The following is a 23,278-nucleotide window of genomic DNA, read 5'->3' as shown; positions in this document are numbered from 1 at the left end:
GATAAATTCAGGCATCCAGAATTTTCTTTATTCTAATCCTGGCTTTTTTGTCAATGTGTAGCTGATTCCATTAAATGCCACTATGCCTACAGAAACACTCTAGGAAATTAATTTAACTTTAAAGTGACGTGCCTCTTATTTGTCATTTTGGTTATGGATCTGCTTGCATTATTCTGCATCATGACTTCAGTTCTGTCCAATCAGTTTTAATTATGAGACTGTGCTTGGCCATTTGTTTCCTTTGATATAAGCTTTTCTGATCCAGGCTCTGGGCCTCATATTCCGAATCTCTGGCTTCAAGACAAAGAAGCCCCGAAGCCTGATGTTGGTTGGACACTGATTCCAATTATTTTGTCTGCAAATTGCTTCATGCTCCCACTTTGATTCTCCCTTCCACAAACTGAGGATGTAATCACTTCCTCTCCTACCTCACAAGGCTCCCACGGGAGACATTAAACAGCTTTGAATATGAAGAACGCTATATACCTGTGAAGGAGGGTTATGTGCTTTTCATTTTCCACCCAGTTCCCAGATAGTATCGGGTGCCAGGTTCCCCAGGAAAGCCAGTTAAGACTTAGCAATCCGTGGCTGGGTCTGTGGTTTCCTTCACTGCTTCTGAGACGCCCTGCAGCAGACGGCAAGCTTCAACCCATTCCCTCCCATGTAATTTCTTTTTCATGGCTGTTTGCAAGTGAGAGCCTAGCAGAATTGCAGAGCCTCCATGTTAAACTTTTCCTTTCACTTAATCTACTTGAAAAGAACCTTCTGCAGACATGTGTCCACATTGCCACCCCAGAGCAGCACTGGGAAAATGCACTTCTGCTCATCTGGCCTGCGTGGGGAAAAGAAGGCACGTCATCTCAGTGCAGCCTGAGTTTAGATGGAGCGTGGATGTTTTCAGGATTAAAGTAAACTGGTGCTGTAATCACAGTACTTAAGACACACGCAAACTGAACACCATTTTTGCTTTTTCTGCTGTGGTGGTCAAGGACATCATCAGACTTGACAGGTCCTCTTCTGATGAAAATGGCCTATTTAGTTCACAGTAAAATGACAGCAAAGCGTTTTGTGTACCTGTACTTTTTCCTCTCTGTCTGAATCCCAGGATGAGGAGGAGAGAGTCTGAGAATGAATGAGTGAGGATTAATGTGTTTTCTCAGATCCCGAAGCCCATTCCAGGTCAGTTGGCTTAGACCTCCTCTAAATATCTCCTGTATCTCTGTGCTTGTCCTCACCTACTCTGCCTGTTTTGACATGGTCATTATCATTTTCAGGAGAGATTACTTCAGGCATATTTCTCTTAAGTTACTGAAGGGATGAGATGATGCGTGGACTCACTGGACTCTTGGAGTGAGAAAGGACAGACCTCAGTTTATAGAAGAGAGAGTTGATACCCACAGCTATTCCATAATATGCCTCAAATCACGTATCCAATTTGAGACAGGTCTATGACCAGAGCTTGGGTGTCCTGACTTCCATTCCAGGGCTCTTTTTATTGCACACCCAGGAATAACTATTGCACCTTGATCTCATGTGGACATGACCTCAACATTTTGCCTTTAGGGATGTGAAGGCCAAAGCTCCCCATCTCCCTCTGCCTCTGTGCAAATAGAAATCAGGACCATTTGGACATTTTCCCTTTGGCTGTGGGTGGTGCTGGTGTCTCCTGAGAAAAACAGAAGGGGCTAGCCTGAGGTTTCTAAGATAAATGTGATATTCAGTCTGAATCATTCACTTTCCATTATAACCCATGTTTCCCATTCTGGGGCAGCCTGGAGCTAGAACAAGGTCATAATAATAGTTATAAAACTGTGTCCATCTAACTCTGGTCTGGCTCCCTTTTGGGATTTCTAGCCCCCTCAAATTTCTCCCAAGTACCTTCAGGGGTTCTCAGAGGTGGTTTCCCAAGGACCCTGAGAACTAGTTTTTAGGTTTCATGGTTCTTAAGTCTCAATAATTATCATAATCTCCCAGGAGTTATATAAAAATCAGCTTTTGGAGCACGAGTGTTAGAAATTTTGAATTACCAGTTTTGGGATTGTGCCCAGAAATATGTATCTTTTTGATGACCACCCAAATCTGTGAGCCCCTGCCCTATTTCCACAGATTATTCTTTTAATATGTATTTTTAACTCGCTCTATCCCAAGCATTGTTTTTGGCCCTGGAGGTAAGCAGTGAAGAAAACAAAGTTCTGGTTCCTGGGGCTTTCACTCCCCTGGCAGAAACAGACAATACACAAATAAACAAACAAATGCCTATGTAGTGAGTCAGCTGGTGACAAGTAGGATGGAGAAAAGCTAGGGAATGTCAATGTGGGAGCAGGGCTGCTTTTTTTATAATGGGTGCTCAAGAAAGGTCATTTCTATCATGGGATGTTTGAGCTGCAATTGAGGAAAATGGAGGGAAAAAAGACAAGTAAATAGTTTTTGAAAGGGCATTCCAAACAGAATATTCAGGCAGACAAAAGGCTCTCGAGCTGGGAGTGAGTGTGTTGTGTTTCAGGATCAGCAAGGAGCTCATTGTGCCTGGAGGGAAGTGTATGTGAGCAAGAGAGAGGAGGGTAATAGAGTCTGCAGGGAGCTAAGGCCTTAGCACTTGGGGCATGGCGGCTGTGCAGACTTTGGCTTTGTCCTGATTATAGGGGTTACTGTTGGAGGATTTTCATCCATGAATAAAGGGTGTGAAACAGGTTTTAGATGTATCACTCAGGCTGTTATATAGAGAATCACATCAAGGTAGCAGAGTGAGAAGCCGGAAGACTTCCGAGGAAGCTAATGCAGTCCAGGGAGGGCATGATGGGGTTTTAGACCAAGTGGTAGTGGTGGATGTAAGGTCACAATTGGATGTATTTTGAGGATAAAACTTTTATCCTCAAAAAATTGCTGATGGATTGGATATGGGGTGTGACAAGAAGGAAAATCAAGGGTGACTCTAAAATTGTTGAGTGGACAATTTGAAGAACAGAGTTACCTTTTGAAGAAGAAAATGAGTGTAGGAGGAGATTTGAAGAGAAGCACTAAAATCTGAATTTAGACAAGGTAAGTTTGAAATACCTATTAAATATCCAGATGGAACCATCAAACAACTATTTGGATATGCAAATTAAGGGAGCTCAGATGGTGTCTAGACTGGATATACAAACTTGGGTGTCACTGGGGTACGGCATGCTTGAGGCCATAAGCCAAATGTTATCAGCTATGGAAGGAGTATGGGTGGGAAAGAGAAGAGCTCTAAAGTTGGAAGTCCTCTTGACATCAACGTTTAGAGGTGGGAGAGAAGAGGAAGACCAGTGAAGAAGATGGAGAAGAGGCAGCCAGAGAGTACCCACCATTTCTTTCTCCCCAGCTCTGTCTCATTGAACAGCATGTTCTGACACTGATGATTCCCAAAACAGACTCCTTGACACAATGTCAAAGGCATCCGTGTTTGTGCAGGAAGGACTGGGGGGCTTCCAAGGCTGATGAGCTGCCACAATTTCACCAGGTCTGTGCCGGCACCAAGCTGTCCATGCTTCAGCTCTGTGATGCCCAGCAAGCATTTGAGAACCTCTCTTTTTGGTTTTAATGTCACTTACTAGATACTCTTTAAGAAAGGATTTAGGTAGGTATCCTAGTCCATTGTCCTCAAACTGAGTGCATGTCTTTCTGGTGTATTTCAGTTTTGAATCCTGTGTTAAATATGACTTAGATGCAAGTAAAACTATCAGCCACATTGGAAAAACATGAAATTCTAAAGCATTTATTTTCTTATTGCTGGGAGGCAACTCTTACAATCATGGGAAATTCTGAGCATAAAACTGTGAAAAAACCATGGAAGTTTGGTTTCAGATCCCATCCTAGCAAGACATAGAAAACTCACAGAGGGCGACAGTACAGTGTTCACACCCTTTCCAGCTACTTTCTACAAATGGTGAGGTGTTGGAGAGAAGGAAGCAATTTAATTGAACAAAAACCCTACTGCATTAGCATAATATTTCCAAAATGCATGTTATTGCTATGTGCAGTGCACAGATACGTAATTTCTTAAGGAAAGACTGCTTCTCTAATTTTCCTCATTCTGGATGTCAGAATCCTCATTTTAATAATCCAGTAGGGTCCATTAAGGCATGGGATTGCTAACAAAACCTGGGAAGCTTCTTTCTTTGAAAACTTTCTAAAAATGACTGAAGGCCTCATTGACAAGGCCTCATTCCATATTATCAGGGGCTCTGATTAGCACTGTTCCTGGGTTTGGTAAGTCAAAAGCTTTTCTTCTTCACTCTGGGAGTTGCTGTTCTCTGTCTTCTTAGCTTGACTACCCTTAACTTGTACACTCTTTGTTTGAGGTCTCTCTGTTGACTATATTCTCTCAGAGGTATCAGATAACTTTTGAGTTCTCTAGATACTTCAAAGAAAGGAGGACTTTCACAGTCATTCTGATTAGAAAACCCATTTATAACTTATAACAAGAATTAAACATAAATGTTTCAGGCTATTTCATGAGTCACAGTGTTAACTATATCTGTGGCAATAGTAGCTCTTGATATTTCTGTTTAATCACACCATTTCTAATAATCACAATGGCACTATTATGACCATTGCTTGCCAAAAACGGCAGGTGGGTCGAGAGAAACTGGCAATATAGCCGTTCAAATAGCATGTGCATGTTCTGTATTTGAATGGACAAACATCCACTTTCCACTTCCCTTTAGCAGTTCTTGTCCTGATGAATAGCAGCACAGTGGTCCATCTAGTCATTGCAGCCAGACTCTCATGCCTCTCTCCTGACCATTTTCCATATCACATTAGGTTCAAATAATCTTCACATCTCTTAGTTCACCCTCTTCTATCTCTGACCAAAAGTACCCTACTTCAGGCTCCCATTATTTTCTCTCTGAACAATTGTAGCAGCTTTGCGCTGGCTCTGTCTGTTTCCAGCCTCGCCCTGTGAAATCTACGCTAAGTGTTTCTACAAGAAAGCTCTTTTAAAAAACAAGTTTTTTCTTAGGTTTTCTCAAAATGCAATGGTATGTATCTAAATGTGGACTTTGGACATCTTACATCAGCATCACTGTTTTAACACTTACATTTTTAGGCAGAATTAGAATTTGCATTTATAAAAAGCTCCCCAGTTAATGCATATGTAGTCAAAACATTTAAGAATGACTGACTTCAATGATAAAGTCCCCAATGTTTATGAAATCATGTTACATAATCATGGTGCTTATGTCTGCACCATGTGAGGTCACCTGTGTTACCCTCTGCTCATAAGGCGTCATACACAATTCTGGAAACATGGTCATTGGTGAGGAAGGTGTTTCCATTTATATCCTGTGAGGGTCTGGCATTTCTGAGTCACTCAAGGTTCTGCGTAGTTTACAACTGGTTAGAACTGGTTGTGGAGAAACACATCACTCAATTTTTTTGTAGTCCAGGCAAATGTTGTAGTAAATACAAAATTTTTCTTCTGCACAACAAAAGCTCAAATTCCCTTCCTTCCCAAACTGCACCGTCTAGTAGCCACTAACCACTGTGGGCTTGAAATGTGGCTGGTCCAAACTGAGATGTACTGCAGTCATATTAAATTTTTAAAAACCCAAAAGGAAAAACAAGATATAACGTATCTCATTAAATTTTTTAAAATTAAAAAATTTTAAAGAGTAACTCTATGCGTCAAAATGAGAATATTTTGGATATATCGAGTTGACTAAAAATATGTTATCGGAAATATTTTCATCTGTGATTTTTACTTTGTTAATGTAACTGCTACAAATGTAAAGGCACATTCCTGACTTGCATCGTATTTCCATCCAACAGCACTCTACTACTCAGTAGAGTGCTACTGTGAACATTTTAAGGACATCCTTTGGTTGGCCATCTGAGAGTCCTATTGGAGTGGAATTCCACCCAAGAGAGTGGAATTGCTGGGCTTAGGGTATGCCTGGGTTCAACTTCCATGTGTACTAGACCGACATGGAAGTTGAACCCAGGCATACCCTAAGCCCAGCAATTCCACTCCTAGGTATACACTCAATGGGACTCTCAGATGGCCAACCAAAAGATGGCCTTAAAATGTTCACAGTAGCACTCTACTGAGTAGTAATGTACCAGAGCTGTGGTTTCTTGGTGTAGCTATCATCCACAACAGTCAGTCACACAACATATCTTTGTTGAATGAATGAATAACTGGGTAGCTGTTGGCAGCCTATCTCTGTGGACTGGGGGAGAAAGATGGACCTTATAGTAAAGGGACTTTTGTGCCATAGGGAAATAGTCCAGTAGGTATCTCTGCTGGAGGTAGAGGATAGATACTCACTGACAGCATAAATGCATTATCTTTCTTTCATGGCAGACAACACATTAAACAGACGCCTCACTCCAAATGTTCTATTCCTTTTCTTCCAAATTATTTCTCACTATAAACAACATCCTTGCATATATACTTTCACTGACTTTCCCAGTGTCTCTTCATGGCAAATTTGTAGGAAAAGAGAATGCACAGTTTATGTTTAGGTACCTGTTTGCAATCAGAGGTACCCTTAAGTTTAGAGCAGCTTCTGGAATGCCCATAGGCACTGACATTCCCTGTCCAGGGAAGGGAAGCCCCAGTAGCTCGGCAGCTCGACAGCTCGTCAGTGCACTGGCCTTGACCACCTTCCCAGTCTTCACATCCTGTGGCTCAGGATACGGTGAGAAGACCAGCCAGAAAATGAGAAAATGCACTATGGTTATGTCTGAGAAAGTCCCAAGTCTCTGAACTGCCAATAAAATAATGCCTATTTACGAAGAAACTTTGCAAAATATAGATATAAACATGAAAATTATGTAGGATTGCTTGCCAAAAAGTTGCATTAAGCCAGCTCAGACTGAGATGAAAGAATGGATTTGCCAGAGAAGAAGTCCCCCAGAGCTATCCAGTGTCTCACACTCCCATTGGCCTACCACCACTGAGTGCCTCTCTGCAGCCTGAGGGGCAGACTAAACCCATGTGCCTACACACTTGCTTCCCAGTGGGAACCTCCTTTTTGACTGTAGGGGAAATACATTGCTTCATTTTGGTACCTTCTTTCTTCTGGAAAACTCCTTCAGACCTTGTGATGCTAGTTGGAGCTGTTGTTCCACTGGATACACAGGTAGATGTGTAACACACAGCGGTGATTGTGTCAGTAATGGACCAGGAGTCCAAGCAGGGCTAAGTAGAATTTTCCTTGAAATGCCACTTTCAGAGCATGATGGAGTGGAGAGAGAATGAAGATGAGATTCCTATTACTCCAGAATCCTGAGGAAACAAGCTGTGTGGGGAGAGAGAGATTCGTTTCTGAGCCCTGGGTTCCAGGTGTTTTGCGACTAGCTTTACTTACGTTCTTCCTACAAAGTGCCATGCAACTTGCTTCTATCGAAGCTTCAGTGGCTTATCGATCCAATGTGAATTGGCAACCCTAGATCCTTAGTTGACCTTATTTTGTGCAACTAGCCTTACCTGCTACCCTGAAGCACATTAGATTTCTGTTAGCTCTCTGAAATCCCCAAACTCATGCCCACCTGAGCATCCTTGCCCCAAACATTCCCTCAGCTTCTCTCTCAAAAGCCACCTGCGTCTTGCATGGCTGCCTCTTTCTTTTTCTAAAATCAGGGTCACTTTCATAAAGATCACACACTTAAAATAGCCACCTCATCACTATGTATCACATCACCTTTTTTTTTCCATTTGGTCCAATGCATGGGAGAGGATTCCAGGGTGGTTAAAAGAGTGCCTAGTAGTTTCAGGGAGAGGCTCAAGCAAAACCAGATATCAATGCGGAGGGACCCCTCAAAGTCCTCTGGGCTCCAAAGGCTTTCTAGGGCCAACCAGCCTGCAGATGTTAGTCAGGGGGTCTCCCATCTTCTTGAAGAGTTTTACTTCTTCATCCAGGAAATGCTTCTCCAGGAAGTCATAGAAATGAGTGTCTGTGTGGGCAGAACCCAGGGCATGCAGATCCAAAAGGGCCTGGTTTGGGTTCTTCTCCAAGGCCATGGCTGCTGCCATGGCATCCTGAGTTTTACCCCACTCACCTGGGAAAGCTTCACCATGTCTTGGGAGAGAATACAGGCACCACACTGGATTTGCAGCTTTAAGAGACGTTCAGTGCGTTCATAGTTCTCCTCGGCCAAATCTCGGAAGAAGTAGCCAACACTCTGCAGAGCCGTATCATCCTGGTCGGCACAGAAGCCCAGAGAAAGGTGGGTGCAGGAAGCCTGCAGATGCAGGTTGGCCAGGTGGTTGACAGCAGCTTCTCCCTCGGTGGAATAATTCTGATGAATTTGATAACTCATAGTTGTTTGGCAATAAAAAATTAAGGTAAAAAAAAACAGACTTGGCTGGTCTTGGAGGCTGAAGATGGCCGATGTGATTCCAAAGGTTGTGACTAGAAAAGAAATTAGAGGGAGTTGTAATTGAGGGGCACCCCTCGGTCTGTTCCGTCCAAACCCTGTTGAAGCAAAAGACTGATCGCAGGACCACTGATGACACCCGTGCATCACCTATTCTAGACTGATTGCATAGCATTTATCAAAATCTGGTAGTATTAATTTATGTATTGGTTAGTTTGTCATTTTCCTGACCTGACCAGGAGTTCCATTAAGGTAATTCCTAGCACAAGGTAAGCATTCAATTAATAGTTATTGAATGAGAGGGCAACAATAATACCACCCAAAATTTACTTCGGTTTATTTTGTGTCAGACACTGTTCTAGAGATTTTATGGATTAATGAATGAAATCTTTGCAATGGACGTATATGAGATTAATATTTTTATTTTCCCCATTTTACAGATGATGAAATTATACTACAAAGAGGTTGAAACCCCCACAGAATGATCTTTTGAGCATAATAATCACATTTGAATACTTTTAACACTTCATATGTTGATTAGTGGAGAGGAACATATGTGAATAAATAGGACGGAGAAAAGTGAGGAAGAGCCAGGACATGCCTGCTGCTCTGAATATTAAAAAAAAAAGGATAGAAAGACAAAGAAGGATGGGATGAGGGGATATTAGTTTGCAAGGGCTACCATCATAAAACGACCACAGTCTAGGAGACAACAAAGTTTTGCTTTCTCACAGTTCTGGAGTCTGGAAATCCAAGATCAGGACATTGGTAAACTTGGAACCCTCGGAGGCCTCTCTCCTTGGCTGGTAGCTGACGGGCTGTTCTGGCTGTGTCCTTACGTGGTCGTCTTTCACTCTGTGAGGTCTGTGCCCCGATCTGTCCTCACAGGGCACAGATCAGATAGGAGTAGGGCGCACCCGATGGCCTCATTTTATCTTATGTCGCTAAAGTCCCTGTCTCCAAATATAGTCACATTCTGAGTCCCTGAGGGTTAAGACTTCAACATATAAAATTGGAAAGGGCACAGTTTAGTCTATGACAGGGGAAATCAGGAATGTGTAAAAATTAGTAAAGATAAAGGACTCAAGGAGAGAGAGAAAGCTGGAGTATAAAGCACAAGGTATAAAAGAAATACGTGCATAGCTACAATATATTAATGCAGGATACAAAGGTTAAAAGAGGATCCAGCAAAAAGCACACTAAAATAAATCAATGGGCTCAGTAGATAAATTTGTTTATGAAATTGAATAGTTGTATAAAATCATAAAATAGAATACATAAACTATTAACACAGAAACAGTGAAGCAGTTGAGAGATAAAAAAATAAAAGTAGATAAAAAAGAAGGAAAGGAATAAAAAAGAAAAAAAATAGTAATCCAGTTCTACAAAACACTGGTTTATGATGTTGGATTCTGTTTTTGTTGTGTGTTGGAAGATGACCTGTCATTTTGTGAGGTTGGATAATGGAGCTTCTGATTTCTATGACTCAAGCCTTTACCGATTTGAAATATTAAAGAAGGCAATGCTGATATTGGAAATATGGAGAGAGAGTCAGGAATATTTTCCTATATGACAGCACTGATCTGTGTCATAAGAGAAACTATATCAGCAGCATTTTATAAAGCTTCAGGGGGCTTTAAAAAGCAAAGAAAGTGAGATTGGGTTCACTGGGATCCGACGGCAGGTTTAACAGGAGATACTGTTCTGCCACAACCCTCACCGAGGGAGTTCAATTTCAACAGTGCTAATCTTTCCATAGTGGCATAAGTTTAAATTTTGTGCCCCTAAGGAAAAATTTCCGAAGTAAGTCCTGTTGAACTTGCCTCCTGGAAACCCCGAATCTTGCGCACTATCCAGGTGCCCCACGTGCCGCTCCAAGGGCGGCTGTAGCTCCGTCTCCACCCGTTGAAAACGAATGTTTGATATTTCAGGTGCCAAAGTCTCTCTTCCATCATGATTAAATAAAGTTACTGCTGTTTTATAAAACGTATGGCATGGGGGTTCAAGGCCAAATTATTCTTTACTTATTCTTATTTTAATGTAATTTTGCTTTCTTTGTTCTCTGGCTTCTGGTATTGCAGATTACTATAATGCTTTCATATATAACTCCAGGTTTTACTTATTTTAGCCATATCAAAATACATCAATCTGGTCATTTTACTTTGTGGTTTTCTCAAAAATTATATGTATCTTTCTTTTCTGGCTATGCAGATAAAAAAATTGTAACAAATACATAGTCCTTGAATAAAAGAATAATAATTTACTCTATGATCTTTCATTTATTAAAAGATGAGAGTAGATTTGGTTTAGGCCCAGTTTAGACTGCACTTTGGGTGTCATCTACTTACTGCACATGCAGTGTTCCTCTGTTTAGAGTCCCTGGGTCATCCACATTGGGATCCCTTGAAGTGCTCTGAAAAACAGAGAATGCAGGGGCCTATCCCTATCTACTGAACCAACATCTCAGGCAAAGCTGATGCTTACTACATTTTGAAAACAACTGGTACCTACTTCCAATACAAGAACTAAAACTGAGTCCAAAGAAATCACCGTTCTCAGCTATCACATAGAAACTTCATGTATTGGGTTGGCCAAAAAGGTTTTTTTCCCTGTAAAGTGGCTCTAGTAGCACTTGGTTGTCTGTAACTTTATTTGAAACAATTTTGTCAGATTGTATTTTGACAGCTGTAACATCAGTATACATTAAAAAACATGAAAACATATCAATTTTGATGTTGCCATTTTAATATTTAAGATGGGGAAAATACACATTTTTTGCATATTATGCTTTATTATTTGGAGAAAGGTAAAGATGCAACTGAAACACAAAAGATTTGTGCAGTGTATGGAGAAGGTGCTGTAACTGATCTAATGTGTCAAAAGTAATTTGAGAAGTTTCGTGCTGGAGATTTCTCGCTGGACTATGGTCCAAAGCTGGGTGGACCAGTTGAAGTTGATAGCAATCAGATTGAGACATTAATTGAGAATAATCAATGTCACACCACATGGGAGATAGCCAACGCACTCAGCGTATCCAAATCAATAAAATTATTGGCAAAAATGAAAAATATGTATTTTACTTTAAGGGGAAAAAACTGAACAAACCTTTTAGCTAAACCAATATCTAAAAAAAAATTTTGGTCTCTTTAAAAATTCCTTAATATGATTTTCAACTTTACATCTATCTTCTTTTCTCATGATCATGTGAAAGGTTTATTTTTCTTTTTTTGCTGTAGAGACTTTCACATGGAAATGTCAATTTAATGAACCCCGAGTACATCCATTACTTTCACTCAGGACGTTCATTCAAGCAGAAAAGCACTTCATGTCTGACTGTGATCTTGACTGAAGTGGAGGCTGGTCTGTGCAGTGCACCTGGGCACACTGGGTAGGGGCCTCTGGGCCTCTGGGCCTCTGGGGGACACCTGCTCCATCCCACGTGGCCTCCAAAGTCTGTGTACATTCTATCTCCTTTGAAAAGTCAGTGATGTTGGGGAAATATAATTAAAACCACAATCATCTCCCAATGCACAAATCTCATCCACAAAAGTAGTAAAGAAAAATTTTATTCATTTTTATTATTATTTTATTTTAATTTATTTTTATGTTAAAAAGGCATTAAACAAGAATGTAATACCAATCACAGGAAATCACTAAGAGATTGCAAAAACAGTGAGAAATCTCACCCTCTTACAGCTAAGCAGATATACCCAATTCTACATGTTTTCAAGATAAACAATAAGTAGTCCTCAAGTAATAGGACATGACAGCATTGTTCTTTGGTCACACATAGTTCATCCTAATTTAAACAAGTAATTGGCATGATCTTCTGTGTTAACTACTTGGCTTTATCTGAAGGAAAGACAAACCTCATATCTTTATGCCAGGAGGTAGTTTTGCAGCTTGGAGCAAGGTGCCCACTGAAGTCGGGCTCCTACTCTCCTGCAGAGATTGGAGTCGGAAGCACTGTATCCATCCACCTTCAATGTTTACATTTCTCACAGGTGCTTCCTGAGTTCTACAGAAAAGCATTCCTGGGTCATGAAGATGACGAAAGGCCAAACTGGTGTTCAAAAAGATATACCGCACATATGTTTCCAAGCAAGGAAAGAGTACTTACAACTTTAAGTCTCCTAAAGTAAATGCTCTATCAGAAAGGGAGGAGAGAACAATCTTTGCCCATTTATAACAGGAAGAATTATTATTTTTAACTGTATTTCTTCTTACAACAACTACCACTCTTAAATGGGAATTCTTTTAAAGAATGATGAAACCGAGGCACCATCAGATAAAGGCTTTTTGGGTTCTCTTTGCACCTGTATTGTAGTGGCCTGCCCAGGAGGGGGCTCGCAGCTGAGTCAACAAGACCAGGGAGAGCAAGGAACTAAGTAACTAGGAAGTAAGAACAAAGAATTTCGTATTAACTCGTATCAGCAGTTCCAGGTCTGCTTTCTTGCTTCTCTAAGCTGCTTCCTGCTTTTGCGCCAGAAGTAACGGTCGAGTGACAGACAGCCCCCTCACCCTATATAAGCAATTGTTTCCCACTGATCGGGGCCCAGAATTTGGAGACTGACTCCTCTGGGTCCACATGCGTAAATAAAGTTCCACTCTGTACACCCAAGCGGCTGAGTTGTTTTCTGTAACAGTATCAATGGCTTTAATATACACAAATTTTCTTGCTCACTTCTGCTATGACTCAGGATCTATATTTACAGGACACGTGAGTGTGATTATCAGCAGTCATCAGTTTGTAATGCTACATGTAGCACTCAGGGGAACAATTGCATTTATAAACTTGCTTCCTAATTCTGTCATAACACCATAGAAATAGAATTATACATTATTGATGTTCAGTTATACATGGAAATGCATATTACGGATGTTCATTTAGCTCTTGACTTTTAGTTACCAGTTTTGAACTTTAAGCTGAACCAAGGAATGTGTATTCAGTATTGAGAGCCACAAATGTTTGCTAGGAGATTCTGTTCATAAAGGGGCACTCACACTGGTGTTTTACTCCAAGGGTGCTCAATATGGACATACCCAGGGCCCTCTGAACTCTTTTTTTGTTGTTGTTATACTTGAATTGTTTGCCTTCTATGGAAGCGAGTTACTTGTATTTGCGTGATTGCCAGTGTATTCCTTTGACTTCCTGTGCATCACTTTCTCGCTCCACTCCAATGTCTATCTCCCGAAAAAATGAGCAGTGTGAACCGGTTGGGCCAGAAGGGACTGTTCCTGATTAGCAAGTGTCAGGGGAATAAGAAGGGGCCCCATTTGAATCAAGATGTTTACTCTTAAAGGGTCGGTTCCCAAGGAGTTGAAGAGATAGTTCTTGGGCTTCAGTCAAAGAAAAGAATAACACAGCTGCCCTCAGCAAGGGGGAATTCCAGCATAATGGATTGGCAATGGAAACAGTTTAAACCAATATAAATATAATAGCCACCCACTGAGAGGCAATTTACACGCACCAGGCCAGCATTACAGTGGTGTGCTTGGCCAGTGTAATACACCCAGGAGTATTTAATGGTCTGGATACAAGGCAACTGGGATAGGGTTGCGGGGGGCGGGGAATGAAGAATAAGGGGGGTAGATTAGTGCAAATGGCATCCTGAACCACGGACTGCTGCTTCAGGGGCACGTCTGCCTTTTGTGCCACCTAGGAAAGGGCATCATCCCCCCTGGCTCCTTCTTTGAGAAGCACTCCTTTTTTTTTTTTCCAGTGCTAAACTGGCCTTGGTTTCACTTCTGGTGTGCTCCAACATGGTGAAATGGCTCCGGATCTTTTACTTCCCCACCCTGCTTCAGTGAAAATACAGGGTGATATTAGAGCCGGTCAAGAGCGACAGGACCTGGGCTCCAGAACCAGGCTCTCTGGGTACCTTCCAAGCATTCGCCAGGGTGGCTGCATGACCCTGGGCAAATTCCTTAACCTCTCTAAGATGTGAATTGTCCAAAAAACAGGGGTAATAACCCTATGTTCCCCTTCCACTTCTTGTGAGTATTCAAGGAGATACCCATGCGATTTCCTCATTCCAAGCCCAGGATGAGTGCTCCTTAGCTGTTAGCCATCATCACCAGCAACTTCTGTGTTCTCTTTCTGCTCCTAATGTCTGTGATTTTTGTAATGTTCTGTCATTTCAATTTGTAGTCAAGGTTTACCATCTAAGGGAAATTTGCTTTGAGAAGTCTACTTGGTAATTATATTTTCAGGCCTTATATTTCTGGAAAGAAAATGTAATTTTATACTTTTAATTCTCAGCCCATTAAGCATTGATTCGGAGATCTCCCCCTTTCCGGTCATGAATCCCATCAAACTGCAGGCGTGAAGAGGCCCCTGGGCATCAGGAGCTGCCTGGGCTGCAGTCACGTTTGCTCATGAGTGAGGGTGTACATTCTTAAAAGATCCAGAATGTTCACCAGGGCCATTCTGTGTGTGAATCTACATGAACTGGTGATACAGGGTGCAGCCAAGGGGGGGGGCGGGCAGAAAAGATTTGGAATGGTGTCCAGAACTCAAAGTGTACAGGAATATTGGAGGAAATATTAAGATGTCCTCACTACCCCCCCCCCCCAGGTGTCAGTTGGGGGAAGGGACGAATGGAGCAGGGCCATTGAGAGCTGTTTTGCATAGCAACAGTTTTGCAGCTAACCCCTGGAATGGTCATTTAGCATATCTATAACCTTTAACTGGTTTCATAGATATGTTAAATAGCTGTGGCCAGGGAGAAGTGAGTAGCTAACCAGGCTGGAACTGGGGCTGCTTCTCTGAGAAAGTGCCTGCGAGAGAGCCATGTGGCTTTAGCAGAGTGAAGACCCCCTCTTGGCCAGGTGAGGGGGAGAGCCACGCTATTTAGGAAGATGTAGACCCCTGTCACCATTAGGAGGGAGAGCCGAGCGGTTTCAGCAGGGTGCAGACCCCCTCTTGGCCAGGTGAAAGGGAAGCCCACGCAGCTTTGCCAGAATGGAGATCCCTGCGGCCAGGTGAAGAAGAAAGGCGCGATTTTGGTGGAGTGCGGCTTTGGTAGAAGAGGCCCACGCAGTTTTGGGGCGCTCCCTTTGCCTGAGTGGCCTGGAAAGCAGGAGAGACTTTGACTGGAACTTGGTACAAAGAACTCTTGCCAGTGAAAGGTGCCGCATGACTTTGGATTAATTGGAGATCCTGCCTGGACAGGTAGGCGACACAGCTCACAGTGCCAGTGACCTGAAAAATGGACGTGTGCTCTTTTCCTGAGTTATGGTACCCGGAGTTGGGGCAGTGGGAGAAGGGAGCGCTGTGTGTGTGTGTAGGTGTATACTCTTAAAGACTTTAATATTTTAAGGAAGGCATTAGGCCTGAATAGCATTAAATAAACATTTTGTTTCCTTTTCACAAATCTCTGGCATTGAGAGATGTCTTTCCAATTGGCGGCGGACAGAAGAGCCCAATAGATATTAGTGTATCGTCCTTGGGAGGGGCCCCTGTTTTCTGTAGCAGTTTTTGGCATCCCTCGGTGGGCCAAGTATTGCCCCCCCCCCACCCCGACCCTTTGTTCGGTAACACTGGGAGCTGGAAAAGAAACATATCTCATTAAATCTAAGAATTACTTTACCTAATCTACTACTCAGTCAGTGAATGACTAAAGAGAAATGAGTATGAGGTATTTTTATAGCTGTCATCAGTATCATAGCAGATGGGGGAAAATGAGAAGGTGGACATAGGAAACCCGATCTCATTCATCAAAGAGAAACATAAACATGATTTATGTTTTGCTTCCCAGAGTGAAAGGACACAGAGATGCGGTACTGTCTATAGCAGAGTATGCTACACCTGCAAAGGGTATACATTTTTTTAGAAGATGTAGGCTTTCTGTACATTCCAGAAAATGAAAGAAGCCTTATTTTATCCCATTATTATTAAATATAAGTTCAAATGATCTTTTAAAAACATTATTATTATTTCAAAATAAAATATTGCCAACACGAACTCCCTACAGCACGCACGTCTAGGGTCCCTCTAGGACAGATTTTCATTTTTGTAAACAAAGTGAGGTCAGGCAGAGCTCAGTACAGGGCAGTCTTAGAAAAGCAGTTTGGGGTGTGATGTTAGCCTTTTACTGACTAGAGCGTAAACAATGCTATTCATTTACCTGTGTTACTCACACATTTTTGTGGTTCCTAACAAGTACATCTTCAACACTGTTTTGGGGAGAGTGACTCGTTAATTTTAAACAAACTTCCTCCATGTTATTTATTCTCGATGTTTGCATGGGTGTGTCATGCAACTAGGAAGGAAATTGTGATGCATTTCAATACCACCTTAACTGGTGTGAATTAATTTTTAGTTAATGAGAATTTTCTACTAAAGGACATTTTTCCTTCTGTGAGTGTAATGATTGTCTTTTACGAAGGGATGGCCCCTCATCCATCTGTACATCATGCACCTCGTAGTTTTGAAAATAGGACATGAAAGAAATGTTCCAGTACCAAACACTACTCATGGAGATATTTTATTCAAAAATGATAAAACCCAAAGACACACTATGTATATTTATGTATATGTGTTGTGGATATGCATTTCACAGCTATTTATATAAAGTGGTTTTTTTTTTTTGGTGAGACTTGATTAAGCAATTGGAAGCACCAGGGAAACAATTCACCTTTTCTGCACAAAAAATCTCAGCAGCACAGGAAAGTCCTTTGTTTGGAAGTCATAGTGTGATTCCCCACAGGGCTCACGTGCGTATTTGTGGGAGAGACACCGGGCTAACTTTTGGTTTCAGCACCATGATCAGAAAAGAGGTTCTTGTCTGAAAATACGTGTGCGCACACGGGGGCAGGGGTGGGGGAGGAGGTGGAGTGACAAACCCTGACGATTAGAGCTCTTTGTGCTGCTAGAACAATGAGCTGCTGAAGTTAAACACTTCTCCATAAAGGTGCTTTTACTTTCATTTGACTATATAATCTAAATACTGATTTAGATTATAGACTGATATTTAATTCAGTCAAATCATGGGAAGATGTTTATAGGACACAATTGAACAGTAAGTTACTTTCAAATGATTCTGTTTAGAAGATTATAACCTTTCTAAACATTTGTAATATTTGGGGAAACTGAGCCACTAAAATAAAGGCTCAGTTACAAAAGAAGTCCCTAAGTGGCCAAATTCTTAATTCCAATAACACTGTCACTAATTTGGAGAGAATATCAGCAGGTTCACTTGTAGTTTTAGCTTCTACAGTTAAATTCCAGCCTAATTTTTTTACATTTTGTAGTTTCCACATTATCTTCTAAATTTCATGCTCTCTTCCTTAAGGGGATATTTGTTTAGGTCCAGAATCTCTAAAACACCACTAGTCCTATGTCAATACATTATAAAAATCTAGGTTAGGACACTATTCCATGTGTCGTCACTCAGAATTTTCTTGAAGACACTTGGAGAAAAGGTAATCTTTATTTTAAAGCCAGTGTGATCTAAGCTATAGAAATAAAGAGGGTAAAAGTGGTCCAGATGTGATATGACTATGCTATTTACCATCATCTTGGTAACTGACAAATGATTGGCAGCAACTTGACAATGACATGATTTCCCTAAAGTGTTGATAAGGGGTAATTCTGGAGAAAAAAGACTTTCTGCATTTGTAAGGCCTGACAATAAAGCTAATAAAAAAAATCCTGTTAGTGCAACTTTCATTGAAAGAAAATTTACAAAATAAATGGGATGAGGAATCATTGTCTTGGAAGATATTGTTTTAAGCTATTTTATATTTAGTTCTTTTACTCTGCATTTTCTACAACCTACTCTTTAACTTAAAAAAATTTAGGACCAAAAAAGTACAATTAAAAATGTGAGATGATCAAAAATTTTTCAAAGGACCAGAAAGATCAAGTAGATGTCAACGTGTTACAGAAAAACAGTCCCAGGCAGGGGCAACAATATTTGGCCCACCCAGGGATGCCAAAAACTGTTACAGAAAACAGGGGCCCCTCCCAAGGACCGTATACTAATACCTACTAGGCTTGTCTGTCTGCCGCCAGAGGAAAGACATCTCTCAATGCCAGAGATTTGTGAAAAGGAAAGGAAAAGTTTATTTAAAGCTATACAGACTTAAAGTAGTGACCCAATGTCCCCATTAAAATATCAAAGTCCTTCAGGATAACCACATATGCCCACAGCGCTTCCTTCCCCCTGCCCTCATTCGGGATACTGTATCACAGGAAAAGAAGCACACATCTGTGTTTCAGGCTGCTGGCACCGTCAGCTGTGTTGCCGTTCAGGCAGGATCTCTAATTACTCCAAAGCCATGTGGCACCTTCTCACGGTCCACTGGCAAAGAGTTCTTTGTACCCCTTTTTCCAGGCAAAGTCTCTCCTGCTTCCCAGGCCACACGGCGAGAGGGAGCACTCCAAAGCCATGTGGGCCTCTTCCACCAAAGCTGTAGGGGTCTGCACTCCACCAAAGGCATGTGGCTTTCTTCTTCACGTGGCTGCAGGGGTCCCCACTCTGGAAAAGCCTGTGGCTCCCTCTGCCACCTGGGCAAGAGGGGGTCCTCACTCTGCCACAACTGCATGGCTCTCTCTTTCACCTGGGCAAGAAGGGGTCTGCACTCTGCCAAAATTGCATGGCTCTCTCTCACTTGGGCAAGAGGCGGTCTGCACTCCACCAAAACCACGTGGGTATCTCTCACCAATCGCTGCCAGGTCTGCATTTAAATCCCCGCACCAGTCCTCCTTTGCAGCCCCATTTCTGACTCCTCCCACAATCGGTTACACTTGCCAGGAGTCCCATATCCTCCCAGCTTTACTGGGCTGCCATAGTGAGTCTGGGCAGGTGTGGCCCCAAGGTGTGGAGCCAATCAACTACAAGCTCTCATGCAGGTACATTCTGGGTAGAAGTCACCCCCTTCCCCCTGGCTCAAAGCATGGCCACAGCTATTTAACACATCTATGCAACCAGTTAAATGTTATAGGTATGTTAAATGACCATTCCAGAGGTTAGCTGCAAAACTGTTGCTATGCAAAACAGATCTCAATGGCCCTGCTTCATTTGTCCTTTCCACCAACTGACACCTGGGGGTGGGGGTGGGGTAAGAGGTGAGGACATCTTATATGTCTTTCTGATACAGGGTGCAGCCAAGCGGGGGGTGGGGGGGCAAAAAAGATTTGGAATGATGTCCAGAATTCAAAGTGCATAGGAATATTGGAGGAAATATTAAAATGTCCTCACCACCCCTTCAGGTATCAGTTGGGGGAAGGGACAAATGGAGCAGGGCCATTCAGAACTGTTTTGCATAGCAACAGTTTTGCAGCAAACCTCTGGAATGGTCATTTAACATAACTATAACATTTAACTGGTTTCATAGATACGTTAAATAGCTGTGGCCAAGTTTTGGGCCAGGTAGAAGTGAGTGGCTTCGACCCAGGATGTGACTGGGGGCCGATGCTCTGAGACAGTGCCTTCGTGAGAGCCGTGTGGCTTTAGCAGAGTGAGGACCCCCTCTTGCCCAGGTGAAAAGGGAAGACCACACAGCTTTGCCAGAATGGAGATCCCTGCGGCCAGGTAAAGAAGAAAGACAGGCGCTTTTGGTGGAGTGCAGACCCCTGCAGCTTTGGTAGAAGAGACCCATGTGGCTTTGGGGCGCTCCCTTTGGCCGAGTGGCCTGGAAAGCAGGGGAGNACCTATAACATTTAGCTGGTTTCATAGATATGTTAAATAGCTGTGGCCAAGTCTTGGGCCAGGTAGAAGTGAGTGGCTTCGACCCAGGATGTGACTGGAGGCCGATGCTCTGAGACAGTGCCTTCGTGAGAGCCGTGTGGCTTTAGCAGAGTGAGGACCCCCTCTTGCCCAGGTGAAAAGGGAAGACCACACAGCTTTGCCAGAATGGAGATCCCTGCGGCCAGGTAAAGAAGAAAGACAGGCGCTTTTGGTGGAGTGCAGACCCCTGCAGCTTTGGTAGAAGAGACCCATGTGGCTTTGGGGCGCTCCCTTTGGCCGAGTGGCCTGGAAAGCAGGGGAGACTTTGACTGGAACTTGGTACAAAGAACATGGAACACTGGAACATGCCAGTAGAAGGTGCTGCATGATTTTGGATTAATTGGAGATCCTGCCTGGACAGGCAACACAGCTCACAGTGCCAGCAAGCTGAAAAACGGACATGTGCTCTTTTCCTGATTTTACGGTATTCAGAGTTGGGAAGTGTGAGAAGGGAGCACTGTGTGTGTGTGTGTGTGTGTGTGTGTGTGTGTGTGTGTGTGAGAGGGGTATACCCTTAAAGACTTTGATATTTTAATGAAGGCATTAGGCCTGAATAGCATTAAATAAACATTTCGTTTCCTTTTCACAAATCTCTGGTGTTGAGAGATGTCTTTCCAATTGGCAGTGGACAGAAGAGCCCAGTAGGTATTAGTATACCGTCCTTGGGAGGGGCCCCTGTTGTTCTGTAGCAGTTTTTGGCATCCCTCCATGGGCCAAGTATTGCCCCCCCTTGGACCTCTGTTCGGTAACATTTCTTATATTTCCTGGACACTTTGAGTTCTGGACCCCATTCCAAATCTCTTTTTTGGTGGGGGGGGGCCCTCCTGCTGTGCCCTATTACAAACGGGCTCTTGGTATAAGTGAATTACTGTTGCTGGGCCCTCAAAGTGGCTCTAAGTATTTTTCTAGAAGGAAAGGCATGAAGATTAAGTACATTGGTTGATACATTTCTTTTTTCTTGCTTGATGAGAGAAAATAAACACATTCCTTTGTAGAAACAAACTTTTTCCTGGGATCAAATTTTAGGAGAAATTTGTCCTGTGGTTCCTTATCTAAGTGGGTCTGAATAATATAACAGACAACATGAGCAAGAAACAAAAATACTGTTCAGATGGACAGTTCTGGTACTGATTCACTTTACAAGCTGAGAACATGACATTAAATTGTACTTGTGAAGCCCCTTCTGCAGGGAATAAGAGGTAATGGCCAAGGTATTCTGCTTTCTGACGATTAAACTTGATGGTGAGGATAGCACCTGAAGAATAGAAGGGACAGTTAACATGCCCATTATACTGCCTCCAACATCATAGGTCTTATGAGAAGCTTTGGTCTGTGCTGGGTGGCCGTTAACTCATGGCTGAACTATCACAGGTTCCTGCAGTGCAGGCAGGTCTATGTTGTGTGCTAAACTGAAAAAAACTTACACAGTTAAGAACAAAAAGTAGTTCCTGAATTGAGAAAGTTTAAGAGAGAAACTTATATTCTTGCCTAGACTGCAGTTCAACTTGATTATCTTCAGTTGTGGGAACAGGGTTACCTAAAAGTGGTGCCCATCTTTTTCAGAAAGAGAAGTGTTTTATCTTGTAAAGCTTTTCCAAGAACAATTGGCCAAATCTCTGTGTTGAGGGCTGCATTGGAGAAACAAGGTGGCTTCAGGATGTAACATATCAATGGCGAGTGTTATCAAAGACTTCTAGTCTGTGGTGGGTGAAAAGTCTTTTGACAGTCCCTGTGTGATGTTGAATGTTAAGTAAATTATTCATCTAAGTGGTGGAGGACGTGAAACTAACCTTACATTTTATGCTACCGATGCTGAGCATTGAGGGACAGAGACAATGTCTTGGAAATCAGAGCAACTTTGAATCTTGGTTCCGCCTCTACCTCTTTTCTGATTGTATGCAGTTTAATCTTTCTAAAGTTCTGCTTTTTTTAAAAATATTTTATTTTATTTATTTATTTATCTTTAGAGGGGAAGGAGAGAGGGAGAGAAACATCAATGTATGGTTGCCTTTCGTGCGTCCCCTGCTGGGAGTTGGCCTGCAGGGAACCGGCCTGCAACCCAGGCATGTGCCCTGACTGGGAATCGAACCGCGATCCTCTGGTTCACAGGCCAGCGCTCAATCCACTGATGCTTTTTTAATGAAAAGTGTACATGGATGTAGTTTGCAATTTAAAATGAAAATATGTGCCCATACTCAAGAGTTATTATTTCCCAACCCCTCATCTCATTTGGCAAGTACTGGTAACCTGTATCTCAAGACCAAGACAGTAAGGCTGAGAAAAGAAACTTCACAGCTGGTTACATGGCTTACCATTGAACATGACTATTTCCCCTCCCTACTCTATCATTTCAAAACACTAGTTGTGTACCGGAAAGAGTAAGACAATTGTTTGAGTATTTTTTGAAATCATATGGTACATGCTAAAGTCCCATACCAGTGTTTCTCAAAGTTTAGATCCTAAATCAACTACCTCAGAAGCACTGAAAGAGTTCATCAATACATCATATATCTTTTCACTAACTCAGACATACTGATTTTAAACCTCTGGTTCCCAGGAATCTGAATCCTTAAACAAGTGCCCAAGAGCTCGAGAATGTCTATAGTTAGCTATGAAATGTCTTAATTGCAACTCCTGGGAGTAAACTCCGTAGAGCAACACCATTAATGACCCTAGTCTCCTCCCCTCCATGATCACGACAACCCACATTCTTTAATCGTGGTGGGGAGCATCATCAGGAGACAGGTCATCGGCAGATGTCATCTTTAAACTCAACGTGGAAGACTGTGTTTTCCAAACTTTTGTACCAATATATCACATCCACATATGCTCTTACAACACAGTATTGACCTTCCTACACTAAGAGATGGGATCTGTGTGCATTCCCCCTTGAGTCTGTTACTACAGCAGAAATGACTACATGGCTATTGTAAAGGACAATGCTATTCCCTCTTCTTCCTCATGGGATGCCTGCCCTTAGACTGTAGCCCCCATGCTGCATGGAAAGCCTCCTATAGGTGCTCTGACCAAAGCCCCAGGGAAAGTTCCAGTTCACCAGGCTTCATTTATTTCTAGTTCCCGCATCTTCAAGCCAACCCAGCTTATGGTAAGTGAGGAAGAGTGTGTGAGAAAAATAAATCCAATATTTGTGAACAAAATAAGTATCATAATTGTTTTAAGCCACTGCTCAGTTT

The 23,278-nt window shown here is 42.3% G+C and overlaps 1 pseudogene; it reads right to left on the bottom strand.

Annotated features, from left to right (window-relative positions):
- Nucleotides 1-7,789: 7,789 nt before the first annotated feature.
- LOC118982298 (ferritin light chain-like) lies at nucleotides 7,790-8,292 on the bottom strand (annotated as a pseudogene).
- Between the last annotated feature and the right edge of the window lie 14,986 nt (nucleotides 8,293-23,278).

Source organism: Sturnira hondurensis, unplaced genomic scaffold, assembly GCF_014824575.4.
Source record: "Sturnira hondurensis isolate 20B ecotype Veracruz unplaced genomic scaffold, ASM1482457v3 Scaffold0025370, whole genome shotgun sequence".
In the NCBI taxonomy this organism is placed as follows: Eukaryota; Metazoa; Chordata; class Mammalia; order Chiroptera; family Phyllostomidae; genus Sturnira; species Sturnira hondurensis.
Note: the sequence above shows the minus strand (reverse complement) of the source record. Positions and strands in the feature narration are given on the sequence as shown.